At 33.3% G+C, this 18,295-nt stretch overlaps 1 protein-coding gene across 3 annotated transcripts in view; it reads left to right on the top strand.

Annotated features, from left to right (window-relative positions):
• lgs (BCL9 domain-containing protein legless) overlaps positions 1-18,295 on the top strand; it is a 111,995-nt gene that overhangs the window by 3,630 nt on the left and 90,070 nt on the right. For all 3 annotated transcript variants that reach the window (XM_069838328.1, XM_069838329.1, XM_069838326.1), the window contains exon 2: positions 16,842-17,047. The gene's annotated coding sequence lies outside the window, so the exon portion shown is untranslated. The remainder of the gene's footprint in view (positions 1-16,841; positions 17,048-18,295) is intronic.

The raw sequence follows: 18,295 nt of genomic DNA, 5'->3' as shown, positions 1-18,295 counted from the left end.
AAATTCAGTCTTCCCACTGGAATTCATCATAATGCACATTGTTTACTGCAATGAATTACTATCAGCATGAAGTTGGTTCAGCTTAAGGCTGGTTCACAATAAACTGGAAATGAGAATCGGAACGAAAATGAAAACGGTAAAATTGTTAAAATGTGTACATTTAAATGTGAGCATTCACAATTAACGAAAAGCTTGCTGGAGCCCAAGATCGGGAACGGAGAGTTGGTCAAGTTTCAACTTTGGTGTTCACATTTCCAATCACAGCCCACTAGATTCATTCTATTGCCATCTAAAAGCTATTTTGTCGTCATATATTTTGTAGCAAGAAGACTGTGACATAACCTATGCATTATTTTGTTCTGTGCTTTGCATCATGGAGCAAGTTTTATTTGATGAGATTCTAATATTGAATGTTGAGGAAAATCCTCATGTTTACGATAAGCTTTCTTTGAACAACAATCGTAAGTTTATCATATTTTATTACTGTATTGGTTGTATTACACACTACATATTCATGCTTCAATTCAATAACTACTGTTGTGTTCATTTTTGTTCTATTACAAATGTTTCTTCTCTAATTATTTTACGTTATGGTAGACTTAAAATAGGTTGTGATAATAAAGATGCATGGGCATATTTATAGTACCGTACCTAATGAAATGTTGCAGTTGAAATTTCGAAGTTGGTTAACCTGTGTTTATGTAGGCTGCCTTGTACTCATGAGAGAACACCATTGGTCAATTATACACAAATAACATCAGAATGCGTAATATCGACTTTACATATCGTTATTGACATGCATATCGATATGCATAGTCGTCTACGTTCTCGGTTTATTGTGAATAAAAAATTTTCATATTCACGTCCTCTGCTTCTCGTTTTCATTCTGGTTCTCGTTCCCGGTTTATTGTAAACCAGCCTTTAGTCAGTGCCTTACATGATTGTGTCAGGTTATATATGATATTACAGTTATTAAAGATGCCATATTAAATCACTTCCTGACTGAACACACTAGGTTCCGACTGAATATGTTGGAATATCAATCAGATGGGTGTGCTCAGCACTTTAAGCAAAAATTTTCGTTATGTCTAATTACCCTAAATGACACCACAACATATTGGAATTTTTCAGCAACTTCTCATGGAGAGGGTTCTATTGATGGTCTTGGTGATACAGTAAAAAGGCGGGTCCGTGAAGCCACAAAGACAAAATCTATAGATCTCAAAATATGCCAAAGAGTTCTATGAATGCTGTCTAAAAAGTGCCCAAATATATGTTTATTGTACACTAATGAAAAAAAAGGGTAATTTCATAGAAGACGGGCAAAATCCAAGATGGCGGACGAAAACTACCAAAACATATTGCCAACTATGAACCTTTAAATTACACCAAACAATTTAAAATCAAGACGGACAAAATCCAAGATGGCGAATGAAAACTACCAAAAGAAATTGTACCAAAATGAACCTTTAAATTACACCAAACAATCTAAAATCGAAGAAAAACATTATAAACACAGTCATTACTTACCTAACCAAAGAAAATTCAATCGTCACTAACGTCTTCAACACCACTCATTTCACTCCCAATATATGATACAGGCTTCAAACCAGTCTTCCCATATCCAGGATAAACTTTTCCAATGTCCCGTAAAAACACTGGCAAAATAGCATTAGGAGTGGTATATCCACGAGCCTTCAGAGAAGTCACATAAATAAATTGAAAAATGTACATTTCGTCCTTACACCCAGGTCTACCTTCTCGTTTAATACTGCTCTTCAGTGATTTCCACAATCTTTCAACATTTTGAGTATGTACACTCCTATCATCTTCTCTCACAAATTCTAACGAATGATTTACAACCTCGTGCACATAACCCTCCTTCATCAGTTCTCTGTAAGCCTTCCAACCATCACTTACTATCTTCGTCCCTGGCAAAATGAAAGATTTTATCAGTGGAATCAAAGTATCTTTATCTCGATTACCTACTCTCGTGATGAAACAGTTCCTACTCTCTCTCTCTCAATTCCTCCAAAAACCCATATCTGACGCTTTTCACTACGTGTTAAACGTCCTCTATTGAATTTACGAGTTACAATGTGAGATTCGTCAATCTCCACAATTTTTCCAAATCCACGAATAGGAATAGAATTATTAACACTAATTACATAAGCGACCTCCCTACAAAAGCCATAATAATCTAACACAGAATTAATATTCATGCCGATTTCAGACACAGCAGCTTCTAGAGTTAAACCATGCAACCAACAAAGAATTAAACCAATACTTTGACGTACATTCAGTTTCGCAAAACTGAACCACGTATTCACACAAAATGAAGTTCTTTTAGAACACTTATGACATCTTAGTCTATAAGGGAAATTCACCAGATCATTCCTCGAAACCACACAAACAGAGTTTTCTTCACCACAATCCACACAATTCTTATTCTCGAACGACGGAATTAAACCGAAATCAATACAAAACTTTACACTCTTTTCTATATTAACACATCTCTCAAAAATATCATAAAAAGACAGAGTTTCAAATCCTTCGGCCATCAGACATAACATACAACGTACAACCTCTAACTTCAAACCCCACCAAACCAACTACAACTCACAACTACAACCAATACCACAACTCTACTGTATAACCAATCGAATTAAAAAAAAAAAAAAACATCACGGCGACACCTAGTATAAAAACCTACAACTAACATACGAAAATCACTAAAAAACACTAACATTTAACTCTAAATTTACAAAGTTGGTAGTACTAACTACATCCAACCAAGTGCCCGTCTTCTATGAAAATACCAAAAAAAGTTACACCGGAGGAAGATTGCTTGGACAAAATTTGGAATCCTTCTGGAAAACAATTAATATTGCACAAACGAGGAACATGAATCATTTTGAATCAATAGCTCAGTATAAGATTAAATGCCAGGCACGTGCTGGGAGCACCAATATTATTGTATTTGATTTCAGGACTGGAGTGATTAAAAATTTATGTAATAATGAAAGCAATGATGATAAGCAAGTCATAAAGTGTGGAGACTGGATTGTTGTACAATGTACAATATGAGGGTAAAAAGAGTGTGAAGAATTTTGTGGGACAAATAATTGCAAAAGAAAGGCAAGGCCTCTCAGTTAAATTTTTGAAATGTGATGCAGCATTTCGCAAATTTAAGTGGAAAGTCGACCATGATGGAAAAATGGATATTGGTGTTGAGGTTGAACTGCATCGTGTGAAGTGATAGCTTCAGGAACCAACTATGAATAACAGATTTTGGTTTACATTTAAGAAATCAGAATAGGTATATATATTAAAAAAATCTTGTGTTTTGATGTGTTTATAGCCGTAGAAAAATTTAGTATTTTGATGAGCACTCGTATGATTTAACAAAATGAACACCAGACAATATGTCACTTAATGATTGGTATAAAATGGCTTCCATATTTAAATTGTTACTATTTCTTTCACATAATTATTCATTTCATTTAGATACATTTGTAATGACACTGTAGAGTAAATCACAATTTGAAGTCATGTAAAATAAAATATTTGCTGCTTATGACTTAAATTGTTAAATGTAAAAAAATAATATATAGGATGTAGGCCTACATAATCTTTGTCTTATAATTTAAAAGATATCATATCAACATCCATGCAGCTGTAGTAGTAGAACAGATTTTCGGAATAGTTCGTTGATGCAGGACTGACTACCTGTCTTTCTAATGTACCTAGTGTAAGTCACAATCAGTTTTTTTTCTTATAACGTACTTCGTATGTTATATCAACCATTTCTATCCATATGGGCAAAAGTACTCTTTCATGAATACTTCAAGACCTTGAAATGAAATTTTAATGAGCTCTATTTTTAGATCTTAGATGTGTGTTAAATGTCATGTAAGTCACACACATGGAATTAACTGTCAATAGATAATGATCAGAGAAGCAAATTTTGTGCAATTTTATGATGAGACATCCATGATCTACTTTCGAATACCTTTTTGAAATCTCTGTAGATGTAGCTAACCTGTCCACGTTTTTCAATTTCCTTACATAGGCTACATCACCTATTAGTAGAACCAAGTTAACAGCAGTTGATCAACACTGTTTAGATCTAAATCCAAATTGGCAGTCGTTTATAAAACTACTGACTAGAAAGTAAACAGAACTGTAGATTATGGATTCAAAAATCTTTGAAAAATAGAGATATTGGAAATTGGTGTATAATTTTCAATATTATTTACATCTTCTTCCTTGAATAAAAGGACAGACTTCAGCTACTTTTCAAAATGAGGGGAAGGTACCAGGTACTTGTTTTAAGCACTAGATATAGAGATCAAAAATATTTAATTGAATAATCTAGTCAATTAAAATTAATCGATTGTACTTGATATTAATTATTATTTTGTTAATGCAAACTGAGACTAAAAATTCCGAAAATATTCGTCTCTCAGAAATTATTACTTCAAAGTATAATAGTACCACAATCTAGTATATGCATTCACGAAGCTTGAGTTTATGAAGGTGCTAGAAACAGTAGACTATGCAGGTACTATTTTGCACTGTCTGTAATGAGGCGATAGTAGCGATCCTAGTGGTTAGCAACTATCTATGGATGCATATTTACTATGTATTGAGCTTCATGACTGTATATACTAGACTGTTATAGTACCATTATTTTGTAATTGCAAAGCAGGTATTATAGGGCAAATCTTTGTGCAAACACTTCAGAAAGTGTTGGAAATATGAGGACAGTGACCTGGTCTACCCCTATTGAAAGATGAAACACAATATGAAACCCTTATTAAGTTTTATAATTTTCCAAGGAAACTTCCATCTTGTTGTCAGCTCGTCTTCCTAGCATATGAAATACATATTTTCTGGAATTTGTCCCCTCACCCCTTAGCCGTGGCTATGCTGTGTGCAAGTGAGAGAGTATCTATTTTCTTCTCTTTCTAAAATTTTGTAATCCAATAATTACAATGAAAGCCAGTCTGCTGTTTTGACCACTGCAGTTTCTTTACTGAGTTTGTAGATGAAGCATGTGTGTTGGTTTTCTAAAGAAAAAAAATCAGATTTCTGTGGTCTGTAGAAAGTGAAAACTCCATTATGTCATATGAGAATTTGAGAGGTAAACTCGATGAAGCGTTTGGATTTAAATTGAACGATCGTGGAGAAGTGCTTGACAGAAAAAAAGTTCTTTCGTGTTTAGTGATGTAGGAAACATTGTTAGTAAATGTAGAGCGGCACTAAATTTGGAGCATGTGAATGAACTCACATGTTTGAAATCATGGATGAAGCGGTATTAACTAGGTGAGTCTTCATACTTTTTTTTTTAAATTTGGGTTTGTCTCAAAAATTCCCAGAGAAATTGGCACAATAAATTATAAGCCTACATAATAAATATGTTAGTAAATAACTAAAATAGTATTGTTTTGTAATATAATGATACAATATAAACAGATATACAACATTTTATTTTTATGCTTATCACCGAACACAAATTAAATTTAACAGTAATTGTGTATTACAGTATATAAGAACTTTTTTCAAATCGGTCAAAGCTTGATTAATCTATTGATTGAATTCAAATCGTTAATCAATTAAATATTTCGATCGATCGACAGCACTAAAATATATATATATATATATACATACATACAGTGAAACCTGTTCAAGACGGAAGTGACATGGTCCTAATTTTTTTTCCGTTGTGGACAGGTTTCCGTATTATTCAGGTGTTACATTAAAATGGAATATTTTATCATTCGTATCCATGAAAAACAACATAACATGCCGCAAACTGCAAAAAATACAAAATATTCCGTTTATTACTAATCACGTTAAATTAGCTTTCTGTCGCTTATTCCGTTGGTGAATCATCTTGATTAAAATCTCTTTTTCTGTATAAATTATATCGTAACTCATTCATCAGTCATTAAACACTGCTAAAGTTTACTAATCTCATTCAGTTTAATATTTAACACTAGATTATAATAATGTTCAATATATCACTGCACATTATTAATTACCGTGATTAGATTAGGAGCCATCCATTAAAGCCTTGAATTCTGGTTTATGTAATTTCTTTCTCAGTTCAATGGCTTGCTTTGCAGAATAGATCCAGAAATTGGCATGTTCTTCGAAAGATCATGAAGAACCCACTTCCACAACAGTTAATTTATTTCCACATAAACAGTTGCTTTCTGGTTCTTTTTAAGTCACCAATATTGGCCCCAAGCCACTCACTCTTTATGATCATTATCTTTAAAGTGTCACACCTGAGTTTTCCACACTGAACTTCAATATTATTTCACATACACTTCGTTTCTAATTTTCCTTTAAGTTGATAACTTTTACTTCTTCACTTAATGTTAATGCCACATTTTACGCAACTTTTTTTACCAGGAAATCACTACGCTTGCGCTCTGTCTAGCTACGACAATATATGGATGTGAAGCATTGACAACCTTTGAAGGGACTCGTCTGCCTAGTCAACAGGATAATAAAATTTATGACCGACAGGCCAACACACCCTCGTACCCTCTAAAATTTTGCAAAGAAAACTTGTTTTTTTTTTTTTTTTTTTTTTCTTAGTGACCTGCATATTTCGTATATTCCTTGAAATTACACGCTGTTTCAAAATATAGTTTACATTAAAGCAGTGAGCCCAAAATATTATTTCCATTTTGAACAGTAGTAGGCAGTTTCCGTTTCCGCGTTGGACAGTTTCCGTTTTATTTAGGAAAAATTACACATAATACATACGAATTTCGTCGGGACCAATAAATTGTTCCGAAATAGACAGGATTCCGGATTATTCAGGTTCCGATTTGACCAGATTTCACTGTAATATATTTATTTTTTAAAGGAGGGATTAAGTAGTCCTGGCAGGCTTTCACAGTAGGCTGTATGCTGGAATCATATCAGGACCAACAGATTTTTTAGGTTTTAATTTTTTGATGGCTTGTCTAATATCGAACTTCTTGACTTAATTAACTCTCCTGCTTAATAGGATTACCCCACTGATGATTTTTTTTGAGTATTTTTTCCATTTTTATCCATATTCTTTTTTTAGTTCCTTATATTTGTCTCTTGCATGTCTACTAACATTTTGAAATAAGAATAACATAAACACTTCATTTAGGCCTATTTTGAAAAGTAATTCGCTTTATTCATTTGGGGTGGTCTTGTTACTCCCCTTGGTAGTCTGTGTCATGAAAATTTCTGGATATTAATTTCAATCTATAGCTTAATTGTCTTCATTTATGAGTTTGTCTGGTTCCAAATTATTTTCTTTTGGATAATTTATGTCATTATTTATACTGCCTATTTATATTATGACCATTGGTTTCCAAATTTATTTTTATTCCTGTGTGTTATGGTTATTCTACAAGCGATTTTGTTAGAAATAATTATTAGTGGACACTTTTCTCGAGATGACAATTGTAGCATAGATGGTATTCGAATGTTTGAATTTCAATAAAGAACTAAATTTTGTTTTATTTGGTTTATATTTTTATTTATTTATTTTTAGAAGTTTTCATAGATTTTTTTTTTTTCAATTTTATTTTATTATAAACAAATCTTTCGAATATTGTACAAAATGGAACTATAAAAATTGGAGATTTATCCTTCGAAGAGGTGGAAAAATTCAAATATCTTGGAGCAACAGTAACAAATATAAATGACACTCGGGAGGAAATTAAACGCAGAATAAATATGGGAAATGCCTGTTATTATTCGGTTGAGAAGCTTTTGTCATCTAGTCTGCTGTCAAAAAATCTGAAAGTTAGAATTTATAAAACAGTTATATTACCGGTTGTTATGTATGGTTGTGGAACTTGGACTCTCACTTTGAGAGAGGAACAGAGATTAAGTGTGTTTGAGAATAAGGTTCTTAGGAAAATATTTGGGGCTAAGAGGGATGAAGTTACAGGAGAATGGAGAAAGTTACACAGTGCAGAGCTGCACGCATTGTATACTTCACGTGACATAATTAGGAACATAAAATCCAAACGTTTGAGATGGGCAGGGCATATAGCATGTATGGGTGAATCCAGAAATGCATATAGAGTGTTAGTTGGGAGGCCGGAGAGAAAAAGACCTTTGGGGAGGCCGAGACGTAGATGGGAAGATAATATTAAAATGGATTTGAGGGAGGTAGGATATGATGGTAGAGACTGGATTAATCTTGCTCAGGATAGGGACCAATGGTGGGCTTATGTGAGACCGGCAATGAACCTACGGGTTCCTTAAAAGCCAGCAAGTGAGTATAAATAAATCTTTCGAAGATGTTCATGGTTGTATGGACTGTGTTTCAATATTTAAATTTCAACAAATAACTGAAATGATTTCCAATTTATCTTATACAGTAGTAATATGACATTCATAGCATATAGCTGTGTTGTCTAGTATGTCAAAACAATATAGCTTTGAGGAGTTTGTCTTGAAATGAAAGTGAGGCAAGTTTAAATTTACTGTATAAGCTTAGTGGTATATTATTTTATAGTATCACCAATGAAATGTCTAAAGTTTTTTTAAATTTTGGTATACGTTTTCAGCAATATGGAACAGGACTTTTTAACCATCCTGTATTTAAAAAAAAATAACACGATTATTTTGTATTTTTACATTTTCTGGAGGTCTACGGTCAATAATACAAAAAATTGTTAAATATTCCAAATTCTTAACAAAGACAGTTATATGATTTTGATGGGGGTAATTGTATTATCCCCCTTGGTATTAGTAAGTTGTAATAAACCTTGGTAGCAGGAGAGTTAAAAAAAAATATTATTATTACAATATTGCCAAGAGTTAAAGTGGTAATAGATGGAAATATAATAGAACAAGTAAATAGTTTTAAATACCTTGGATGTGTTATATCTATATACCAAATGAATAAAGATTTAGAGGAGAATGTGCAAAAGTATAATAAGCTAAATGGCTGTATTAGGAGATACCTAGGAAAAAAACATGAGAACAGAAATAAAGTTAAGGATGTATAATGTAATCTCAAAACCTGCCCTACAATACGGGAGTGAAACTTGGGTTATGAGGGAGGAAGATAAGAGACGGATCGAGACTTCGGAAATGAGATTCCTGAGATCATTGCTTGATGTAACACGGAGGGATAAACTAAAAAGCGAAGATATAAGGAAACAACTGAAGTGTGAAAGGATGGTCGAAGAGATTCAGAAGTACCAGAATACATGGTATAACCATATCAAGAGAATGTCCCCTGGACGTCTCCCGAGGCAAGCATATTTTTATAAGCCTACCGGCAGACGGGACATTGGCTGTCCAAGGAAGAGATGGACAGAACAAATATTCCTTTAGTTTCGGAATGGGACAAAAACCCAATCCTTGAAAGGAAGAAGAAGAAGATTATTACAATATTAGTAAGATTAATTAGATCGGTCTCAGAATTTGGTGAGTAAACTGAGTGAAAATATAGTTTAAAACCATTATTGTACATAAAGAATGATTATGACGCTTTTGTCTAGAAATTTTTGAAGTTCTATAATTTGTGGATAGAACATTGATAGGAATTGCCTAAAATGTATGTACTGTAATGGGAAAGCATTATATTATCAATATTTTACCTTCAAATTGGACAGGATATGATTGTCTGAGGAAATGGGTCTGTTCCATTATGAAATAAATTTGAATTATCACAGTACAAAAAAAATGATGTCTCAAAGTTGAGTACGGTATATTAATATGCTGTCTAGCATATTAATTTGTCATGCATTTAAATTACTGTAAATTATAACATTTATTCAGTCTATAGAGGTCCTAGAATAATAATATTAATGATTTTTTTACACCCACCCGGAATAGTCTGGTTTTCGTTCACCTGCCAAACTTGTAACAATTGAGATATGTGACAATTATCAAATGTACAACGATATTGGAACAGTTCACAGATTATCGTTTTGTACTGGGATCATGTTTTATAAGTGCAAGGTAGATAACACTGCGTAACTTAGGCCTATCTGAACATGACTACTATTACGTTTAGATTTTAAGCCAAATTAGAAAGAATATTTTTAATGATATAGGCAAATTTTTTATACACATTTAATTCTTGTATGTGGTAAGTGTAAATATGTTGAGAATTCCTGTGAATGTTTGTTGTGGAGAATAGTGTCTTTTCAGTAATGATGTTGGGTGAATATGTCACCTAACAAATGAAAAATTGAAACGTTAATTAAACTGCTGTACACAATAACCCTAATATTCCATTCCATATTCATGGTTTTCTGTGTGTACACTTTAATAATAAAGAGCTTAGTACCTACTGAATTTGTTTACAAGATGAAATCTAAGACAGGTACCATTTGTAAATGTTTACTGTAGAAAATATGGTTGCTTGAAAATTTACATTTCTGCTGAAATCTTTCATTACCTCCAGTGATTATAATGTTTAGTAATTGTGCAGTTTTTTCTAATGTGAAAAGCCTTCACAAGGGACTGTAGATTAATGGGTAGTTTCTCCAAGAAATGTTTAATTTGGCTTAACTGGTGTTAAATTAACAGCCTGTTTATTTTTAACTTTTTGTTAATGTATTTTCCGTTTCTTCAACATAATGTTGTTTAAAACAACCAACACTTAACTATAACAGTCGTTAACACTATTTTAACTACTCAGTAGCAATTGGTAATGATTTTGCACATGTGAGGCAATTTTTTATCGGCTGATATTATTCTTTAAATTCTGTATTGTAGAGTAAGTCATGAAACATGTATAAAATCATAACCTGCTACAGTAGGCCATGATTGATAAAGAAGAAGACAAGTGAAAGTTGTAAGTTACTACTATTGAATAATAATATTATTACAAGGTAAGGTTATAGTACTAATGGCAACATATGGCTTCTCAAAGAAGCAATTTCTGCTGAAACCTTTTTAATGTAATACTCACTGTGTATTTTGAACCACTATTGACATTGGCTGTAGTTAGTTGAAAAGAGCCAGTGCCATAGAATCAGGAGTAAATATAGTAGATGCTGAATTGGAGTAAGTGGCCTATTTCTGTTTGTAGGATATTCAAATATGGTTTAAATTTCTTGCAAAATTTTGAGGCCTACTTGTTTTGAAAATCTATATTGTTACCAATTGAATATCATGCATAGTAGTTATACAAATAATCATTCCTAGTTACCTTGCCACGTTGAGGTCCCACATTTTCTAAATATTCAATATACAGTATAATAGCTCAGTATCAAAATAAGCAACCGATATGATAATCAGTTCACTTTTGAAGATTATCTTCCCTATATTAGCTTTCAAAGTGTCTTTTAAATGCTATGTTATGTTATTCACGAAACATTCCTTAAAGAGAGACATAAAATATTATTTTCACAACTTCTGTTTGAACAGCTGTGGTGTCATCTACCATATTATTTAACTATTTGTCAAATGAGCTAACTGCCTAAAATCTTACATTTATGGCCGGTTTGTCCAAGTATTGTTAGAAGACTTAACGACTGTTAAACCTTCAACAGTTTGTTAAATACAGTTTTTCCATTTGTTCAACATCAGTTTGGCTTAACAGATTCTTAACCGTTTGTTAACTTGAAATGTAGGATTTCAGGCCGTTAAATCATTTAACAAACAGTTAAACATGGCGTATAACACCACAGCTGTTCAGACAAAAGTTGTGAAAGTAACATGTTATGTTTCTCTTTGAGGAATGTTTAGAGTAAGGGACGGTTTCACCAAGCTTCAGTAAATCAGTCCAAATGAAACATTAACTAGTACTGAACATTGAAATATTTACACGATTACGTTTGTATGTGAGCTGTCCGTAGACTTCAAGCCTAGCAGCTATATGTGCCTCGTCGCGCTGGATACGTCATGGTACCCAGCTGGAGTAGTCAGTAGCGTGTTGGCTTGCCATATCAGGGGGCCCGTGTTCGGTTCTCGGCGATTTTTTTTTTTTTAATGTAACTAATTTTTATACATGTTACCTTTCTTCATTTTTATAATTTTTTGTAGTGGAACTTATTATTTCGCAACTCTGGCTCCACTAGGAGAATTTAAAAAAACTCTTGGAAGATCAATTTTCTTCCCGAAATGAAACAAAGATAAATAAACAAATTAAAGAAAAATAAAAGAAATACACATGTGGATCTAATACATTGTCCACATGCCATCGGCGTCTATCACTGCCTGGCATTTTCGGGGCATTGAGTCCACCAGATCACGGAAATAGTTCTGGTCCTTAGCGAAATCTTCCCAGGTAACCAGAACTTGATCCCAGAACTGATCTGGATTTTGAGGTGGGATGTCTCGATATTTGTCAATCCTCTTTTTCATGCTTTTCCGTGAACCGTCTTTGAACTTTTATGGCGGTGTGATTATCCTGCTGGAAAATTAAATTGCCATCGGAAAGAAAACGATTATAAATTCCAAGAATCCAGCTCTTTCGCTTCTGTTTAAAGCCAGTGCAAACATATCTTATCACTAGCTATAATATAATTCTAATAAATGAATGTTACTATACCAATTAAGTTTTGTTATGTTTGAATGCACATTATGTATTAATTTACTAATATTTCTTAGGTACCGGTATGTAGTTATAATAATCACTTTCATGTCTTAAAATAAAACTCAGTTGTATGTTACCTAGTTGAAATAGGCCACTTGTTTCAATTCACTAGCTACTATTAACTCTAGATTCTATGTTACTAGCTCTTCAACTATAGCCGATGTCAATAGTGCAGTAAATAATAAAATGTTTCAGCATCAATTGCTTCTTTAGGACGAAATTACATATAATTTATACGTGAACCTAAATTAGAGAATTTTATATGATACGGAATTCTCCTCGGGGTTTTCTGTACAGTTGACTACACACACATTCGTGTAATTATTGTCACCTGGTGGTCATAATGCTGAGATTTTTCTAAACAGAAATTCATATTTAGCATTGTAAAATGTAACCATACATAATAATTATTATTATTATTATTATTATTATTATTATTATTCAATAGCAGTCAATGCAACTTTCATTTATCAATTCTCTGTACTGTATGAATCATGGCTACTGTAATAGGTTACGATTTTACACATGTTTCATGACTTACTCCATTGTACAGAATTTAAATAATAATATCAGCCAATAAGAAGTTGTCTTATATACGCAAAATCATTACCAACTGCTGTTGAGTAGTTAGAATAGTATTAACGACAGTTAAAGTTAAGTGTTGGTTATTTTAAACAAAATTATGTTGGAAAAACGGAAAATATCTTAACAAAACGTTAAAAATAAACCAGCTGTTAATTTAACATTTGTTAGGCCAAATTAAACATTACTTGGAAAAACTGGCCATTAAAGTTAACAAACACTTAACAATCTGTTAAGCCAAACTAGTGTTGAAGACATGACATATTTAACAAACTGTTTAGAGTTTAACATTTCTTAAATCATCTAACAATACTTGGAGAAACCGGCCATTAGTGTATATAGGCCTATTTTGTCACACACTTTGTTTTGGATGTGACAAAATGGGGTTACTTTGTATTAAATATTACATTGGAAAATAATTCTATTTAACATCATTTATTTAAACCTACATGGAAGATATTTTCAGGGTATTATCAATATTCAGAAAAGTTATTGAAAATAGATATTTCTGTGTTTTACAATTATTTTTTGTGCTCTAGCAGTATGAGTGATAAACTCCAATGAAAGATAGTTATTTATCCAACTTAATATTCGATCGTTTTCACAATCCATATTATTGACTCGTTATTCTCTAATTAAATATAAATAAGCTTAACCCCTACTTGTATATGCGACATTCTACGAAAATAGCTTCTGTTTTTTATAACTTGAAAATCATACTCCTCTTTTTGTAATGGTCCCTAAATGCTGTACATAAAATGCCATTGTTTACTGAACAAAAAATTCTGAAATTTCATTGTCATTTTTGTCAAAAATTTACCTCTAAATGTTACTTACCTACGTCTTACTATTAGGACTCTATTTTACCACATAAGCCTCTGTCTCGCGTAATTTCTCAAGATAAAAGAAATGTCTCTTATTTTCCTCCCTTACTAAAGCACCATATACTAGTACTGGCCTAATTAAGGTTTTGGAAATCCTGATTATATGTTGAAGAGTTAATAATGTAGAATTTTGTCTTAAAATTTTATAATAATATCTTTTGTGTGTGTGCGTGCATGCGAACAAAATGTTGGGGGAGAAGGAGACCCTAAAACATTTTAAAGTGAATCAACAGTGTTTAGGTAATTAACTGAAATAACGAACCTACATATGTAGAAGTTCCCAATTTAAAGCCATTTGCGTATATTGAGTGAGGGATATAATGTAGTCTTTATGTTTGAATTTAATTTTTGTTGCATGCCTTTATTATCCCTCTCCTCCCGCCAGCTGAAAGAACCTGATACCAAGCACTGATGACTGATTTGTATACCACCTTCAGGAAATACATTTTCATAATTGGATACTTTAAAGTAGAAAGGTGCAAAGTGCCAAAATCATAGAAAACGAAATTATTATGCAGAAAAGTGCAATGTGCCTAGGAGGATGATGTATGAAAGAGGCTACATCCACTTGTGTTTCTTAAGTGAGATATTTAGATGTTACATTGCCAGCACCATGCAGTTTCAGACAGTAAGCACCCTATTGAGCTGCATCATAGACTGCAATGGATCTTCAACAGGTCATGTTTGTGCCCAAACTTACACACAGCGAAATGTTTTACAGATGTCAGCTTTCACGTTATAACTTTGGAGTTTGTGTTTGTGATACAATGCAGTCTTATATGTGTATGTGGGATGAAAGCATCGCGAGTGGAGGTGCCAATGAGATCGCCTCGTGTGTACTAAAACTGATGAATATGGACATAACAAAGAAGAAGAATCTGATAACTGTGCAGCTGAAAACAAAAATCGTGTAATGGTTTTCATGTGTATCTTTTTAGTTGCCATTGGTTTATTTGAGCACATAGAACGTTTCCTTCTCAGCGGCCACAGTTTCTTGCAATGCGATTCTGATTTCGCTTTGATTGAAAAATGAGAGAAAGTGACAAAAGCCTTCATTCCTAGTGACCTGCTTAAAATCGTACAAGACTCTATAAAGTTGTAAAACCATTTCAAACCGTTTCAATGCTAGAGTCATATTTCCTTAATATGCAAGATGCTGCTGATCAACTAATTTCCATCAAGAACTTGAATATTTCTAAGGCATGTTGCATTCAGTATGATGTTAGTAAAGCAGGTAGTGTTTCTGTGAAACAGTCCCATGATAATGAAGCAGTACATACCATTAAAGTGCTTAAAAAGGAAAAAGAAAAAAAAAACATGAAAGATGTGCAGTCAGCATTGTTTCAAGTTAAAGCATAAAATAGGGAAATTACTGAAGAAAAGAAGGCGGATCTACTAGCAGTGACTCCCTATCTTCCAAATGAGGAGCATAGGCAGTTCTATAGGCAGATCTGTGAGTAAAAATTGCTCCAGAATAGGAAAAAATAGGTATTGCACCATTCTACTGCAACTGTACCAATTACAATCTGTGTTATATAATTAAATATGGAGAAATAATGTCTTTACATACCACTATTATTAATGAGTAAACACTGTACTATTGCTGTTTTCTATCAGTAAAAAAAACATGACACAAATATGTGTACAATTATTCTTATAGCTACATTTTTTTTATCTTATCTCCAATGTATCATTTTGGCACTTTGCACCCTTCTACTTTAAAGTATCCAATTCCTTCCTTCTAATGTTCTCAGACAAAAATACAGGGAAAAAAGGGAGAATTACGTGATAATATACGATACTTCTTTTCTTGTACAATGAATAATTCAGAATTTTGTTATAACAACTTTCTAGTAAGTTGTTTGTTTCTGTGTGTAAAATTAGAATATGATGGCAAACATTTGGGTTGCAATTTAGAAAACCAACTTGATCTTAAGTTTGATAATCTCCATTAATTAAAAAAATAATAACTTTTTTTCCCTTTCAAACAGAGAAACGTTTATTCAAAATAGCAACGGTTCCCAACATTTTTCAACTCGATTCTCACTTATTTCTGCAGTGCATATGAAGAGAAGATATATGTCACTGTTGGTAGTGATTCATCCGTCGGATTGGGACATTAAGCCTGGTGGCCCCATTGGTAGGCTACGTGCTGGCACCAGATTTCCCCATCTCCCTTCCTCATCTTCATCAACATCCCCACTCATTCTCTACACTACATTTACACGAACACTTACACATACACTCACCCTAGTAAACGACATAACTCTTCACAGATACTACACATGCATAACGTGGCCCGCCAAAGTGGTGTGCAACATGAAAATGGGTCACAGTCCTGCCATCTATCCGCGGTATGTTGAAACTAATTACGCAAGTGAAGTGGATAGGCATTGTCACATAATTTTTTAATTTGACAATTGTGGATCTAGCTTGTTTTGGCATTTTGAAGGTAGCAAGTTCATGGGACAAGAGCAGAATATTGATTGATCAGGCTGGTTGATGCTTTGCAGTTAAGGAATTATCATGCTTTCATGCCAATGACCTTCTCTACCTGACTCAAAGAATGTTTTGCAATTGAAATCCTCCCCGGAATAAGGGTCTAATACATAGGAAAACAATGTACCATATACCCTTATTCTGGTGGGGGTATTCAATTGTTCCAAGTTACAGCCACATACTTTAAATCTCTCTTTGTCTTCTCAAAGACTTCACGTTTTTACATGTGCTGTAACTGTAAACTTTACTTGCATTGCCATACTTTGTCACTGAAAATGAAAAGAGTTCTGTTTTTTTTACTGCAGAAGAAAAGAATTGTAACAAAGGGCGACCACATCAGAGCTTGCTACAAGTGCATTGCTAACGGAAATGGGGCATTGAGACGTTGTTGTCTTGAGTTTGAGCCCCGATAAATTGCAAAAAGTGGGACAACTAAGCATCAAGAGTGCTATGATGGATCCATTGAGTAAACGCCAAAAGCAAACCAACTAAACAACTTTAAATAGTTACAGTATGTATAAATATTGCTTTATAATTGCTAAATATGGGATAATATATTTTATTTTCCGTACTAATATGTGCTAAACTCGGAAATATGGAAAAATATGTAAAATAAATTTGTATTAAAATAACATACTGTACTTGATGAAGTTAAGTTAAAACAATATAACTATCTTTGTGATAAGAAATATGTTTTTACATATAACTTTTAGCTCTGTTAAAGATAAAAAAAAAACTGTATAAGTATTAATGTTCGTCTCTTGGCAGGTTTTGTTCCAAAATTTTCTGTTTATATATTCTGAAATTTTATTTGCTTGATTTGTTATCTCAGCCAATATTTTATTGTTGCTGTCTACATTTCACTAATCTTCCTGCACTTTTACACTATACATGTTTTTTTTTAAGATGGAACATGACAGTAGTGCAGCAATCGGAAAAAAAAAACAATGTCACATAGCATGGTACTGTCGATGACACAGATCATCTGCCCTGAACCTTGGGGAAGTTAGGGGTGTTGTTTAGAGGGGTGTGAGGCTAACTTTGGAGCAAGCGGCTGGCTAACGGTACTTTTGGTGTGAATACCTTCTGCTTAATCCCCTTTCTATTGTCTCCAAAAAAAAAAAAAAACATTTCTCTCTCATCATTTGTACTTGGAAGACAAAGGTGAACGTTTGCTTAATAGAATTGCTGGTGTAAATAATATATTCAAAGTTAAGACGTAGCAATATAACTTTCATGTGTAGTGTACTCCATGGTAACGTGGCGTGGAATTTGTAAATCAGTGTTTTTATAACGCATGCTACATTGTATTTCTAACTTTCTCTTCATCCACTACTAGTGCGAAACTACTACCCCAACTCCTTATTCCTTCCAGGGCAGATGAATTGTGTCACTGACAGTAGGCCTGTTGCTATGGTAATAACGGTTGAGTTGCCAAACTTACAGTTCGCACGTGGTGAGTGCTTAATAGCTCGCCTGGCAACATTTATTGTGTACACAATGTTAGCATTGGTACGTATCGTCTTTGATTCTCTGTCGATTTTGTATTGTTTTCTTACCTTTGCGTCAATTGTCAATGAATATTTTAACGTCAGCCATCTTTACGACAATTGCTAGCTTCCATCAGCTGGCACCATGGTAGTTCATATTGGCAACATGACGCTGTAGTTCCAAGCTCTGCCACTTAACTGTCATGTTCCATCTTTCAAAAAAGGAAATAGACCTATAGCTTGGGCGCTATTAGTGAGGTTAGGTTTCC

This window comes from Periplaneta americana, chromosome 10 (genome assembly GCF_040183065.1).
Source record: "Periplaneta americana isolate PAMFEO1 chromosome 10, P.americana_PAMFEO1_priV1, whole genome shotgun sequence".
Lineage (NCBI taxonomy): Eukaryota > Metazoa > Arthropoda > Insecta > Blattodea > Blattidae > Periplaneta > Periplaneta americana.
This window is presented reverse-complemented; position numbering and strand designations above follow the sequence as displayed.